Here is a 16,692-nt window from a genome sequence, read left to right on the forward strand (position 1 = left end):
CAGAGGTATGAAGGGGAGAGGAGGGTTTCAGGCAACAGCGGAGTCAGTAACACAGTAGGTTTTCGGCGTTCGATCGGAGTGGACGTATGTTGTCTCTGCGATTTATACGTACGCGTATGTAAAATTAATACATTTGTTGTTTTTTATCTGTGTAATTACTGTTCGATTATTATAATTTGAAGTGTTTTAATTTGTGGCTTTGAAAAGTTTTATTGGATTGTGCGGTTCTCGAATTTCGCTAAATTCTTCCGTCGTTTTCATCTTTTGGTACCTTATATTCGGTAAGTCTAACTACTAATTAATATTTAAATACTAAAATAATTGTATAGTTGTTTTTTTATATTATGAATATATTTTTTATTTATTTTTATATTGTAGTTTTTAATTAGTGTTAAATATAAGTTATTATTTTCATAACAATATAAATAGTATGTAATTGTCTGATAAAGTCCTCTTTCGTATTTTACGTTCTCATTATTTTTAAATATTTTTTTAAGTTAGTAGTAAATAACAATTTAAGAAAAGAAATAAAACTTTTTGAATTTGTCACAATTTTTTTTTTTATATATGTATCTTGTACCACGTGAAAACATTTGATTTAAAATACGTGAAGATTATTTCTTGGTTATACTACAACATCGGTAATACTTATAAGATACAGTCCAACCAGTAGTGTATAAGCAGAGTGATGCCAAAAAACAATTTTTTTTTATTCATTAGCATAAATTAGACAAAGGAGACATATTACTTAAACCCAGTTCCCAGTAAATTTTGAGTTGACAGAGAAGTTCTTTTTTCAAATAATTCAATATCGAAACAAACAAAAAAAAACAAATAATGGCAACAGCATTCTACATATACACACAATATACACTTCAATAATAAGTGATAATATCAGTTATAAAAAAATAAAGATTTAAATAAAATTATAAAGATATGTTTACATGTAATGAAATGTTACATTAAAATTTAAAAATCACGAAAATTAATAATAAACCTAAAAACGTACATAAAATAGTATATATTGAAGTAACAAAATAAAAATATACATAAATTTTCACGAGCACTTCTGAATCGTCATTATACATCATTTATTATAATTAAAGCTTCTACTTCTTCTGAAGGTGCGAAGACCATATACTCCATTTCAACCATATCAGGTAAAAAACTAAATAAACAACATTTGACAGCAAATTGACGCGATATCTCGGGTTGAGAGCTTGATTAATCTGTGATATTCACCATGGATTTGCGAAAAAATGGCGTTTTGAATACGACGAAATTGTTATCGGAATTTTGAAAGTAAAATTAAATTAGAAATAAGTGGTTAAGTGCAATAGTGTTGTATTATAAATATATTAATAATAATAATAAAAAGTAGTGCACAACATAGCTGAGTTATTAGCAAATCGCATGTAATACGCGAATCTAAGGTTTGTTTATTTTTTTTCCTACTTCCATTGGAATAAGCTATATGTATACTTATCTTCTTATACCATAGCTTTCAAAACTATAATAAATTCTATTCAGATAGGGATACTAAATTTGAAGGAGAATATTATTTTAAATTTTAAAAATGTTATTATATATTATTAAATTATAAAAAGATGTACTTACTTCTTTAAATACCTATTCAGTTGTAAATTGTCAAAGTAGTCTATTTGTATAAAGTAATTAATTATTTTTGGTTTCAGAACTTTATATATGTATGACGTATGTGTTAATTTTACTCTCATTAGTGTAATTTTACGATACCTTTACTGATCTCTATTGATTAAAGACTTTACGTATGATATTTTATGAGTGTTTTGGCTTTTGTTTGTGATTGTGTATTTATTATCGGTGGATACTTAGCTGATATATCTATTGTATATTATTATGCTATAAGCGTAATCTTATTGTATGTTTTATGTACAGAAAATCATAGTTCAGCTAAAAAATGTATAAATAATAATCAACTCAACGAATATTATTGTCTCGTTTTGATATCACGTAATCATTAAAACTACAATAGTTTATATAAAGTATAATAAAGGTATGTCTAACGTTGTTTGTATATAACATATATATGAGTTGGAAGCGACACATTTTCTTCAGACAGTCTAAAGTATTTCTATTGGAGTCGTTGGTAGAGTTTGACAATAATAAAAGCTAGTGTAAGTGTATTTATAAATAACGTTATTTGCACAAGATTCTATATATAAGAAAATATTTTGAAGTTGGTATTCCTTGATTTACATACATGGTATATAAACATAACTGGATTATTGTAACATTTATTTTCGAATAAGGTAACTCCTGAATGAATGTATAATGTACACTCAGAATCGATGGCAACTGATGGATGTCTATTTTAATGAAGAATATTTTTCATTTTGATGTTGATTACGTTTAAATATTATTTTTGTAAAATTGATCTGAAATGAGTAAATATCGACTTTCAAGGATGACATGTTCAATATAAGAACTGGTGATATGATCTTGGATCAGAATGTAGGCGTTTTCTTGGCAAATGTAAGGTTAGTCGAAATGTGGTTGGAGGAGGTTAGACAATATAAGCTGAAGATAAATTAAATAAATATTGGACAACATCACATACATTACTCTGATCCCGATGTAAGTAGCTAAAGCACTTGTGTTATGGAAATCAGAAGTAACGACGGTACCACAGACACCCAAACCCAAGACAACAAGGAAAACTAATGAACTTTTTCTACATCGACTCGGCCGGGAATCGAACCCGGGACCTCAGAGTGGCGTACCCATGAAAACCGGTGTACACACTACTCGACCACGGAGGTCGTCATCATCAAGATCTGGCTTAGTTGCGTGTTTCGGAGGCTTTTGTCCAGCTGTGGACGAACACTAGCTGATGTCGAAGAAGGATAAAACTATGTCTGTAAGTGTTCCTCTTCTAGGCTTAAGTCTGCTCTTCAATCCTATCCCTTGGTTTCATTATACGAGCCTGTTTAACAGATTCAGTATTCAAACCGCTGGGTCGTGACCAAGGATAAATGGTCTAAAAATCGGCGCGATCACCCCAAATAATTACGATACAGCCAAGCTGTTATAATAGCGATTGTCTGAACGTGTTTCGGTTGGAACAAGTACGATATAATCACTGAGTGGATTTTAATTATAAGTATACTTTTTTGAATTTATATTATTGATGACGACGATCAAATCTGTTACAATATGATTTTTAGACGTGGCTTTTTTTAAAAAAAGCTATGAATTTATCGTTTCGAAAATAGATTAAAATAGTTCCAAGTACATATACCGATCGGAATGTAATTTATTTCAATAAGAATCGACGATAAAACTATATGAATTTACATTTCTAAACTACACATTTGAATATACTAACAATTAAAGGCGGATTCGGTAATTCAACTGGTAGAGCTTTGTGCAAGCCAATGTGAGTAGGTACCACTCTACACATTAGATATTCTACCGCAAAACAGCCATATTTAATATATTTTGTTCCGATTTGAAGGATGACTGACCCAGTGTAACTGCGTAAGGTATATAATATCTTAGTTTCCAAGGTTAGTGGGGCATTGGCGATGCAAGGAATGGTTAATATTTCTATCAGTGCCAATGGGCGGTGGTCACCGTTATGTGTAGTTAAGTTTTATCATAGTGTGTAATCTTGAATTTATTTTATTTACATATGTTCATATATAAGTAGGCAACTCGATAGGAGTCTCTCTCATCTCGAACAATTAGTAATAAATACTTTATCTTTTTTATGATAAATTGAGTTTTTAGTGAAGACAGCTAAGGATAAACTAAGGTACATAACCTGATGTAAATAAAAAAACATTAGAGCCGATTCCATGATACATGAAATATATGAACTAGAAGTTTTTATTTAATATAATAATTAAGGACTATACTTTTATACTCTTAATGTTATTAATGAGAAAGTAACTCTGTATGTCTGTCTGTCTGTCTATTGCTCTTTTGCGGCCAAACTACTGAACCTAAAACACCTAAAACTCGAGCAAAGCCGCGAGAGACAACTAGTTATACTACATAGTTATAGATGTTTTGATTTTATTATTGGTCACAACTGTAATACTGAGAGACAAGTCTTCCACTTTAGTACTGAGAACAAACTTCGAAGTCACCGCAGCACACGGACGCGAAATGTCAGAAAGTTATAAGCGACATTTAAACGATACGTCATTTCGCGAGTGGCATACGGAGGAAGTTCTTACGGAATGGTGAAAACTCGATAGAATATTATATATACGATGGAAAAGTGTGGAGTTAGAGTTTGTTGATCTAATCCTCATTATTCATCTTCTAAATTAACGTTTTATTGATCCTATTCCAGTCAATATATATACCGAAAAACGTGCCACCTGATGGTAAATGGCACCATCGAATGGTAGCGTAAGAAATGTTCACCATTCCATTTACACCAATGCACCAACCCTGGGAACTAAGATTTCCATTGTACCTGTACTTACACGGGCTCACTCATGCTTCAAACCGGAACACAATAATACCAATTATTGCTGATTGGTGTTAGAATATATAATGAGTGGGTGGTACCTTCCCAAACGAGCAGAAAGCCCTACCACTAAATAATAATGATAATCATTATTAATTTCACATGTTTGGTTAAAGTTTACATAATGGTCATAGTCTATATAATACTATGTTATATGTCAGTTTATTTATTGATATGTACATAATTAGCATAAAAGTAGCTAAGAACCCATAAATGGTCCACTATCGGACAAATGTCTCCTCTGCTCTTGAGGAGACTTGAGCTTATATATGTGGTAGAATGTACCTTATCTGAATTTGAGCCCGTAATCTTCCGTAGTGTTTCACGTTTTCTTACCACTGGGCCATGTCTGCTCTGATCTAAGAATTTTATAATTCAATTTTCAACGACACCGATAGTTTTCCGTTTCATTTAAAATATCTATTACAAACTGCAAAATTTATACAATCTATTATAATATGCAAAGTACGAGAAAAGGGATGAACAGGTGAGATGTCATAGACGATATAATATTAGAAATGACATAAATACAATTATTTGTATACTAGCTGTGTGCCGCGGATTTACTCGCATTCAATTTGTATTACACATTGAACAGTAAAATAATTAAAAATATTAATTTTAGTCGGAATTTGTCAGTAATCTTTTTTAAAATTTTGAGATATTAAGTGAGATTAGGCAATGGGTGGGTTATGGTTTGGTATGGGTAGATTAAGGTAGGTAATGGGTATGGAGTATGATATACTCAACTTATTTTGATTTTTGACAAATGGCATTGTAATAAAAATGAACCCTTAATGGTCACGGCATCAGGCGTGAACGACTGGACTAATTTTGTTAATGCTTTTTTTGATGTGTTTGTTATTGTCAGAAGATTTTTATGAAAGAAATAATAAAATAATGTTGCAATAAAAAAAAAAAAGTTTTTTTTTTAAATTATGAATATAATTACGTATTATTAATTATGAATTGAATGAATTCGAATTCAATATTCATAATTAAGACAGGACAATGTCTGTATCAGCTAAAGAGATTTGTGATTCTTAACCATTTTAAAGATTCTAAAGGAATAGACAAATTTATTTATGTAGTTATTTTTTGTTAATATTAACATAAAATGCAGATATTTCGAAAGCACAGACTGTAAATTTTAATTTCAATTATATGTATAAATACAAGAACAGTAGATTAGCAGTAAAAAGAAGGTTGATGACAAAAATTTCATTTCATTAAATCCTGTTTGAAATAAATTAAATTCTTCGCTAATTCTAAAGATTAATATTGTCGTTTGATGTGTATACTTTAAACCAGCTTATATATGCTAACAGATTAATAAAATAACACAGGAAGACTGAACGAAGCGTGGTATTCCCTGGATTATCAGTAGCGCTTAGTAAGATTATTTGTTTATTAAAAAAATAATTTATATAATGCTATACGCGTATTCTACTTTACTCTGGATTATTTGTATAGTTACTCGTTCGATCGGTCGTCGGTTTATTGAGAATATTATAGACTAACAGTTTCGCTTCGGCTTCGCATGTGTTGGATTTTTTTAATAGAGTCTTACAATATTTTAAGAATAATTTCTTTTTCTTTATTACTTTATTATATTTTAAGGTAGACGATAAAAGATAAAAGATTACATGAAGTACAAATTTCTATTTAAACATTATAATAGCTGTAGTAATCTGCTGTAATAGTTATATTAATTAATACTTACATTAACACCAATTACCTCAATACTAACTTTGTGTCTTGATAATTGCCAAAACACAATTCATATATTATTTATTAATAATATAACAAGAAATAACAATTATTATACTTTATCACAAAATTACATCACACCTGAGTATTAGCACCTTGCTGTTCCAGGAAAAATTAAAGAGTTGAGATTTTACTTGGTGGTAGGGCTTTGTGCAAGCCCATCTGGGTAGGTACCACCCACTCATCAGATATTCTACTGCCAAATAACAGTACACTGTATTGTTGTGTTCCGGTTAGAAGGGTGAGTGAGCCAGTGTAATCACAGGCACAAGGGACATAACATCTTAGTTCTCAAGGTTGGTGGCGCATAGGTGATGTAAGGAATGGTTAATATTTCTTACAGCGCCTTTGTCTATGGGCGGTGGTGACCACTTACCATCAGGTGGCCCATATGCCCGTCCGCCAACCAATGCCATAAAAAAACAAAGAGTAAAGTGTTCTGTACGGAGCTTCCATCACTTATATAAGCCTCACTACAAATCACATTATTCACAATATTGAACAGAAAAGTCAAAGTACCCTCTTATTTAAATTCAATGCTATCAATACAATTCAAAAGTACTTTAAATTTAATTATTATTATTACATAATTGATTAAAAACATACGATACACAACGTAAGCCTTTTTTGTATTATTTATTAGAAATTATTTATTATTTAAGAATTATTTAATTTGTCACATGCTTGTGTGTGGAAGGCCGGGCTTAGGTACCCTTTATCTTTAGCCATGACAACGTGTATGCCACGTGTAGATTCTACCGAGAGGAACCGACAAGTAATTTAGTAGGTACGAGAATACTACGAAATTTCATTTGAAAAATTTGAAATACAAAAGTTATATTAGTTACATTTACTTAATTTATAATTTTATTTCAACTACAGAAGACGAATAACATAAGAATTGATAAAATTAAGTACTTAAATGTATATACAAATATGAATTAAAAAAAAAAGCTATCTGGAAACCGGCTGTCTTGGTATGGGCATGTTATGCGGAGGAATGAGGACCATGTTGTGAGAAAGGTTTTGAGTATGGATGTGGATGGATATAGAGGTAGGGGACGACCCAAGAAACGATGGATGGATTGTGTGAAAGACGATATGGTTAGAAAGAATGTTACTTGTGAGATGACGTCTGACAGAGAAGTATGGAAGAAGAAGACATGCTGCGCCGACCCCAAGTAAAATTGGGATAAGGGCAGGAGGATGATGAATTTAAAAAAAAAAACTGTATAAATCTTGACCGCGTGGAATGGTGGCAAGAATGCTAGCAGCATTTCTCCGTTGAATCGCAATTCCGATCCTATAAATACAAATATATATAATGTTACCTGGTTGATAGTCATCATGTATTATTGCTTATTGAAAATCTATCAGCACTTAAGTAAGAAGCACCTCGGACCTAAAAATAAACGGCGCAAAGGACTTAGTTGTTTGTAAAGTTATACTTCTTTTGGTGCGTTATGAAAAAATGATGAGATTGAATTTTAACGATGCGCGCGCACAGGGTGTAAAGTACATGAATTTACTCGCTAAGGCGCCTATTAAGTATTAATAGACAACTTCACACAATTTTAAAATGCTTATTTTGTTGTCAATTGTCAATGTTCAAATCTTCGAGAGTGTGTTATAATATAGTAAGAAAAAAAAGAAGAAATTACATTTTTTATTAAATAGAATAACAGTAATGCCCCAAATTGTTTGAGTATTTACTAATATTCCTGTTTACCCCTCCTTTTAAGCTTATCACTTGTGTTAGGAGTGGGGACGTCAATAATCCAAGGGACAGGATCCTACGACTTTGTAAATCGCTGGCCGGCCCGTAAACCACTAAGCTATTGACGCTTACATGTATCATAATGATAATTATATATTTTTTTTATCTCACCAACTTTCACTGATATTAAATGCAATATTATTTTACTGAACGACAGCAGGAACATTAAGGCTTTCTCTATTTATCCCCAAATGACGATCATTTCAATTAAATTAATAATAAAATAAGTTTCATATACATACATACATACATACATGTATGTCTTCCTTGTAACATTTCAACTTCATCAAAGTACTAACCGAGGGAACATATTGAAAGTATTTTTTTATGATATAGGTGGACGAACTATTGGGCCACCTGATGGTAAGTGGTCATCACCTCCATAGACAATAGCACTGTAAGAAATATTAACCATTGGTAACATCAGCAATGCGTCACCAACCTTGGCAACTAAGATGTTATGACCCTTGTACCTGTTACACTGGCTCATTCATCCTTCAAACCGGAACACAACCATGTTAAGTATTGCTGTTTAGCGTTAGAATATCTAATGAGTGGGTGGTACCTACCCAGACGGGCTTGCACAAAGCCCTACCACCAAGTGAAAGTATGCCCTTTCACATTAAAATTGCAAATTAAATCAGTTTGCCTCGTAATTGTTTCAATGCATAACTTTCGGTTTATTTTCGAAGTTATTAAGTTTTCCTTTAAGGAAACTTTTAGTATTGAGGTTGTTTTGTTAGAATTTAATAACGCTCAACCAAAATAATACTCCGATAGATGAGAACAGTGATATGAACGCTGCTTCCACAACAAACATAAGCTTAATTCATTATTGGAGAATAAAAGAGGGAAATTATTAATTGGTTTCCGCCCACGACTTTACTAGCTTGTTTTTTGTTTGGTTAGGTACTATTCTTTTCTCTTCCTCGTTGGTCTAGTGGCTTGTTATGAGGCCATAGATCCAGAAGTTCTGGGTTCAAATCCCAGGTCGGGCCGATGACAAGTTATTCGGTTTTCCTGTCGATAAATTCTCAAAAACAACCCGATTTCGGGAAGTTGAAAGTGTGTACACAACCGTACCTCGAAAAGCCCGCAAAGCCTATCCTGCGCCTTAACTATTTTCGGTCGTGTCGGATTTGCCGTCCTAGCAGATTACGAGAGTGACGGAATAGAGATTGCGCCTGTGTTGCGCACACACACACTCGTGCACTTTTTTATGGTATTAATTGGCGACGAGCATTTGGGCCACCTGATGGTAAGTGGTCACCGCCGTTCATAAATAATGGCACTGTAAGAAATTTGAATCATGGCGATGTATGGCCAATGCGCCACTAACCATGGGAACTAAGATGTTATGTCCCTTATGTCTGTAGTTACACTGGCTCACTCATCCTTCAAACCGGAATACAACAATACTGAGTATTTCTGTTTAGAGTTAGAATATCTGTTGAGTGGCTGGTACGTAACCAGACGGGCTTGCACAAGGCCTTACTACCAAGTAAAAACAGCGTAGTTGGTTGGTCTTCCATGAGCCGCCGTGGTCGAAATCAGCCAGACGTAATCTATCCTTTATGTACCCCTGAAAACGTGTATGCTAACTCTTGATGATCAGTTGACCAGTTAAGACGTAAAAGCGTAACAAGCAAGCAAACTCACTTTCACATTTTTTTTTTTTATGGTATAGGGGGCAAACGAGCAGGAGGCTCACCTGATGGAAAGCGACTACCACCGCCCATGGACATCTGCAACACCAGGGGGGTTACAGGTGCGTTGCCGGCCTTTAAGAAATAAGTACGCTCTTTTCTTGAAGGTTCCCAAGTCGTATCGGTTCGGAAAAACCGCCGGCGAAAGCTGGTTCCACAGAGTGGTTGTGCGAGGCAGAAAATGCCTTAAAAATCGCGCTGTTGTGGATTTACGGACATCTAAGTGGTGTGGGTGAAATTTAGAATTTTGTCGAGATGTCCGAAGATGGAATTCAGCTGCCGGGATTAATCCAAACAATTCCTCGGAACACTCCCCGTGGAAAATTCGGTAGAAGATGCAGAGTGATCCAACATCTCTACGCAACGCCAAAGGATCGAGCAGATCAGAAAGGGCTTGATCGTCGATAATTCGAGCTGCTCTACGTTGGATACGGTCAAATGGAAGGAGCTGGTACTGGGGAGCACCCGCCCAGAGGTGAGAGCAGTACTCCATGTGAGGCCGAATTTGCGCCTTGTATAGTCTTAGGCGATGGGCCGATGTGAAATACTGTCTCGCCTTGCTGAGCACACCAAGCTTTTTTGATGCCAATTTGGCTTTGCCTTCCAGTTGACCGCGGAACTGAACGAGGCTCGAAACATCAACGCCAAGTATTCCGATACTAGCTGTGGCGGCTAACGGAATGTTCTCGAATCGTGGAGATACGACGAATGGTGTTTTTTTAGCGGTTAACGCGCAAACTTGCGTCTTTTTGGGGTTGAAGTGGACTAGGTTTAGCCGGCCCCAGTTCGAGACTTCGTTTAACGAAGACTCGATTTCAGACACAAGTTTGTTCCGGTTTTCTTCGACGTTTTCCCGAGAAATATTAGCACGGCCGGTGTATGAGGTGTCAACGGTACTGTCGTCTGCATAGCAGTGAATGTTCCTGATTTGCAACAAGTCATTGATATGCAGAAGAAACAGAGTGGGTGACAGAACGCAGCCTTGTGGAACACCAGCGTTGACGAATTTTTGGACGGAGCATGCACCGTCGACAACGACCTTGATGCTCCGATCTGCCAAAAAGCTGGTAATCCAACTGCATAATTTCCCGGGAAGCCCATAGGAAGGAAGCTTCGAAAGAAGCGCTTTGTGCCACACGCGATCGAAGGCCTTCGCTATGTCCAGACTGGCTGCTAATGCCTCCCCCTTGCTCTCAACTGCTTCCGCCCATTTATGAGTAAGGTAAACTAGAAGATCACCGGCTGAGCGACCTCGACGGAAACCGTACTGGCGGTCACTAATCAGCTGGTACTCCTCTAGATACCGCAGGAGCTGACAGTTTACAATGGACTCCATTACCTTGGAGAACAAGGGGGTGATGGCTATAGGCCTATAATTGGACGGGTCTGAGCGGTTACCCTTTTTGGGAATCGGATGTACTAAAGCAGTCTTCCAGGAGATCGGGACGACGCCTAATGCGTAAGATTGCCGGAAAAGACGCGTTAAGACCGGTGCCAACTCGGGAGCACATGTCCGTAGCACGATTGGAGGGATGCCATCGGGTCCACTCGACTTATGAATGTCCAAGGAAAAAAATGCTTTACGAACTGCACTTTGCCGGAATTTAACCTCCGGCATCGTGGTATCACATTGCGGTATTGTTGGTGGTGAATTTCCTTGGTCATCCAGGGTCGAATTCGACGCGAAGAGAGAGCCTAAAAGAATTTAAAATATTAGGATTACTTAAAGAGTAAGTACTTTTTTAGGAGTCAATTTTAAGAACAGAATACATACCTACTGAGGCGATCATACAAAATTGTTTCGAATAATTTCGCACGACTTTGGTAGGATTCCATATTCATATCATTTGCATGTCTAGACACGAAATAGTCCGAATAATTGTCGCAAAATGTACGCTTAGATACAATTCATGGCCCACTTTGTTTCGATGGTCATTACAATGAAATAACGTACAAAACCAAAAAATGTATATATATATATGAATTGGAATTGCCCAGTGGAATACAGGAATCGTAATCGAGAATTTACTCAATTCAAATTCCAACCTAGCCTGGGTTGTTTAACACCACTGAATGGTTGTGTGCTCAATATATAAAGAATCATCTCGTTACGGTTGGTTGGTTGAGAAAGTGTAAATATACTATATACGTTGTTGTAACTCTAGGAATTCTAATTAAATATTGTGTTGGCTTTGACAGCTATCTGTTGAATTAGGCGATAGGTCTGGCAATTACTAAGACTCTGATACGAGAAGACAACCTACGGGAGTCAGAAAAAAGTAAGGTTAATTTTCAGACTTGAAATTTTTTTTTTAATTGCTTGTTGCTGTTGGCCCTCATGGCCTCTATAGCGTCGCGTAAGTAAGCGAGTTTAAACATAAATCTTCCGGTCTTATATACTATTATTTGAACGAAACGTTCGCGTGATTCAGAAAAAATAGTTTTCCATACAAATATTATACGTATAAATAGGAACAATGTGATTATTTTTATTAATCATATTTTACAACCTATTTAGAGCATAACCAGGGCTGACTGCGAATATGGGATGGTTTATATTCGTATAGTTTTTGAAATAAACCAGACACGTTTTGTAGTGAATAGACCGGTATCACAATATATGAGAAAAAGCGGTAATGTTAGCGTTTTTCAGTAGGCGAATTAAATCCATACATATCGAGGAACGAGCAACGTCATTTTTTAATACGGTCAAGAACTATGCCTCGGTGTTGCTAGTTAATAAATTCCCGATATCGAAATGTCAAGTGGACAATTGGATGGAATTGATTTTGCGAAACGGCAACACTGCATTTTTGCTGGAGCTGTCATTCATTAATTTGTTATTATCAATTTTGTTCCGTTAAAATAAAATATTGAGAAGTCCGTTAACGGTTTTATTTGAGCACCGAGTAATGGAGGAAGAGCGAGCTGAGCCCGAACGTGCGGAGGATGGCGACATACGTATAATATTAGTAACAGTCCGTTAATGTCTATTGCATTGAGATTGGCTATCTTGGCTTATTCTATTGCGCAGTGTTAAATAAACTTATGATATAGTTTTTCTTCATATAATAATACACCATCACATTTCACGATCACCTTTTTGGATTTGGTAAAGTTCAGGTCACTGAGTCGGCTCGACTTTAATTTATATGTTTTATTTTTGAAATTTTTCCTTTTTTATGATATAGGATAGGTAGTCGGACAAATAGGTCACTTGATGGTAAGTGGTCACCGTCTATAGACGGTAGCGCTGTAAGAATTATAAACCTTTCCTTACATCGTAACTGCGCCACTAACCTTACTACTAAGATATTATATCCCTTATGCCTGTAGTACACTAGCTTACTCATCCTTTAAACCGGAACACAATGATACTTATATCTGATGAGTGGATGGTACCTACTCACATGGGCTTGCACAAAGCCCGACCATCAAGTCAATTAAATTACTAATATATTATATTTCTTAATAATTATCAGCAACATATGTATATAATCAACGTTAAATAGTTTACATATAACTAAGCAGTGAAAAGAAGCTAACAAGTTACAGTTATCACTTCAAAAATCTATTGACCTTGAAAATCTGATTCACTGTGAAAGAAGTACCAAGAATTAAGTTACGTCCTCGTGACTGCATTTTAATGCAAAAAAAAATTGTATGTAACAGTATTTAAAACGGGATATTTACCATGTTTTTTATTTTTATTTGTTGGAGCTCGATATTTCGACATTATCTACGAATGTCTTGTTGACACTTCTAATGCCGTCAACATCTACCCGCAAACGTCAGTTTCGTGAACAAGACATTCGTAGATAATGTCGAAATATCGAGCTTCAACAAATAAAAATAAAAAACATGGTAAATATCCCGTTTTAAATACTGTTAGTAATAAAAATAACCATGTTAATTTAAAATCTTAGAAATGTATGTAACCTGACATACGTAACAAAATATTTATAGTCTTATATCCCAATTTATATCAACCTTATAGTATTTCCGCTATGTGTTATTCCCGCTATCGCTTACAATGAAGTCTCAGCATTATTCGTCAAAAATAGACTTTTATTTTCTTGTATTTCAGAAACTGTGCGCGCTAGTTTAATCAACATAAAAATAGTTAAAAATAAACAAAGTTCGTGTAATGTTTGATGGCGTTACATTAATATTTAACGAGTTCCAATAAGTTATATTATGTTTGTTACAAGTTTTAAAAGATGGAATGCAATATAAATGCATGAAAGAATCTTTATAGACTTAGAAGTTATCTTAAGAGCGTTTGTTTAACGTTATTACCGATTTCGGTTGCTGGAAATTCTCAAGGGAGATTAGGTAATAGCGCGGAATATTATAGTTTAGTATAGTGTGTGTACATACAATGGTAACTCTCTAATCATGTACGCTTATATTTTGGTGGGAAGGTAAACCGTCATGCCTGGAAAAAATCGGGCGTTTTTTTTTCGAGGCACCATTTTCATGTTACAAGTGAGTGAGCCGAGATGGCCCAGTGGTTAGAACGCGTGCATCCTAACCGATGATTTCGAGTTCAAGCCCAGGCAAGCACCACTCAATTTTCATGTGCTTAATTTATGTTTCTAATTCATCTCGTGCTTCTAAATGAAATCTGCATGTATCTAATTTCAACGAAATTCTGCCACATGTGTATTTCACCAACCTGCATTGGAGCAACGTGGTGGAATATGTTCCAAACCTTCTCCTCTAAGGGAGAGGAGACCTTAGCCCAGCAGTGGGAAATTTACAGGCTGCTAATGTAAGGGAGTGCAAATAATATCGTGCCTCTCGAAATTTAAAATTATAATTTAATTTTAGTTCTACTATATAATATTTTTAATTATTATTAAAAGTAGTCTACAATTAATCCACCGCTGAGCAAAGACGGAAGATTGTGCTTAACTTATTTTAGCTTTTACTAAAAGAATAGTATCCTTCTTTGAAGCTTAACTTTTGCACCACTCAGCTCTCACGCGTATAATATGAATAATGTACGTGGAAATTCAGTAGTGTGGTTTCAACCCACAAATTAGTATAAGATTCACGTGTTTTACATTAGCCATTTGGGCTATAATGAGAGTGAAAAAAATGGCAACACTAATAATTTACAAACGAAGGTTCTAGCCACATGGCCAGCTCTGAATAACGACATCAATTTCTCACTTCATCCTCCATTTGGTGAGGTTAAAACACCCTCCGTCGAACGTAGAATAATGAAGCTTTAATTTTCAGGGTTGCCAGTTTTAAGCACTAATAAGATATTAGATATTTTTGTTAATATTAAAATAATATGTAATTTACACTTGCTATTTCAATAGCCTAAATTTAAAGCGGACGAAACTGCGAAGGGAAGTTAGTAATCCAGTAATATTAAAATTCTCTAGTTCTCTAAAACCCGCTGTGTTTTCTGATAAAAGTTTTATGAATATTAGCTTAGTAGTTGGTTCAGTATCTAATGTATTACAAAATAAACGCCTCCTGATTAGAGGATAGATACATTTTTGGTTTCAATTCTAACTGCTTATTATTGTGTTGTTCTAACAAATAGTTGAAGGCGGAATGAAAAGGTGTTTTTATAAAATGATTTGTAAGATATATGTTAGTCATATGTCGTGCAGGATCGGGATATTCAGTCTAAGCTAGATGATAAACCAATAAGTCATTTATTACCCACTCAATACTATCAGCAATACTTAGTACGGTTGTGTTCCGGTTTGAAGGGAGAGTAAGAGAGCCTATGTAACTATACGAGGGTAACATATTGATTCCTAAGGTAGATGGCGCATTGGTGATATATATATAAATTGTATTAATTTCTTACGGTGCCAATGTCTATGGGCAGCGGGGAGAACCTACCAAAACGCTCATTCAGGCGCCCGACAAACCATATTAAAAAAAAAAAAAACGTGAGGCGTTGCAAAAATTAGTTGCCTTAGCCATATATTATATGCTGTGCCCGCGACTTCGTGCGCGTTCTTTAAATTTAAGTTATTTGGATATTGTAGCGAGATTCTATTTTTATTCTATGTATAATTCTAAAATAAAAGTAAAGCCTAAGTTACTCCTTATTACATCCGCTATCTGCCAGTAAAAGTCCCGTAGAAATCGGTTCAGCCGTTCCAGAGCTTAGCCGGAACAAACAGACAGACAAACAGAAAAAATTGTAAAAAATGTTATTTTAATATTACAAACAGACACTCCAATTTTGTTGTATGTATAGATTAAACAACAGATACATTAAAAGGATCAAACAACGTTTGAAAACATTAAACGACGACGAAAACTCGTGTGAATTAACAAAATGACAAAAAGTATACTTAAATAATTTTAAATAAGACCGTTTACAATGGAAAGAGAAAGAGATGGAAGGGAGAAAGGGGGTCTGGTCGTTGTGCCCCATAACACTTTTTTCTTACGGGATATCAGACATTTCATTGTACTGTAAGGTAAATATATTATAATTTTTAGATATAATATAGCGTGTATCTCTCTTTAATTTATTGATATTATTATATATGTATTTATTTATATAATATTTGAGTCTCCAACAAGAGATATACACTAAATACAAGGTTTACAAGTTGTGTGTTGTATTATAGGAGACCACAGCATGCACTATTAAGCAAAAAATATTTAAAATCAAATGTAAATTAGAAACTTAAATTGACATAAATCAGAATTAAAGACAAGTGCCTCTCGATAAAATCGATATTGTGATTAGTGTTCTAAAATCAGATATACCAGACACACGAAGCGGTTAAATCCGGATTTATCTGAAAATCTACTTTTATCCGGATATATCTAGTAGGATTTTCGCGATAACGATACTGTTTGAGGACCAATCGTAAATGTATTGGTTATTAAATGAATTTGTTAATTCTAATCCGTATTTTCATAATATT

The 16,692-nt window shown here is 34.7% G+C and overlaps 2 protein-coding genes across 2 annotated transcripts in view; one reads left to right on the forward strand and one right to left on the reverse strand.

Annotated features, from left to right (window-relative positions):
• LOC125073870 overlaps nucleotides 1-16,692 on the reverse strand; it is an 80,569-nt gene that overhangs the window by 29,962 nt on the left and 33,915 nt on the right. The gene's annotated exons all lie outside the window — the stretch shown is intronic.
• Nucleotides 74-16,692, forward strand: part of LOC125073912 (sex peptide receptor) — a 309,093-nt gene continuing 292,474 nt past the window's right edge. The window contains exon 1 of the mRNA XM_047685016.1: nucleotides 74-281. The gene's annotated coding sequence lies outside the window, so the exon portion shown is untranslated. The remainder of the gene's footprint in view (nucleotides 282-16,692) is intronic.

The sequence above is a fragment of the Vanessa atalanta genome, chromosome 26 (assembly GCF_905147765.1).
Source record: "Vanessa atalanta chromosome 26, ilVanAtal1.2, whole genome shotgun sequence".
NCBI lineage: Eukaryota > Metazoa > Arthropoda > Insecta > Lepidoptera > Nymphalidae > Vanessa > Vanessa atalanta.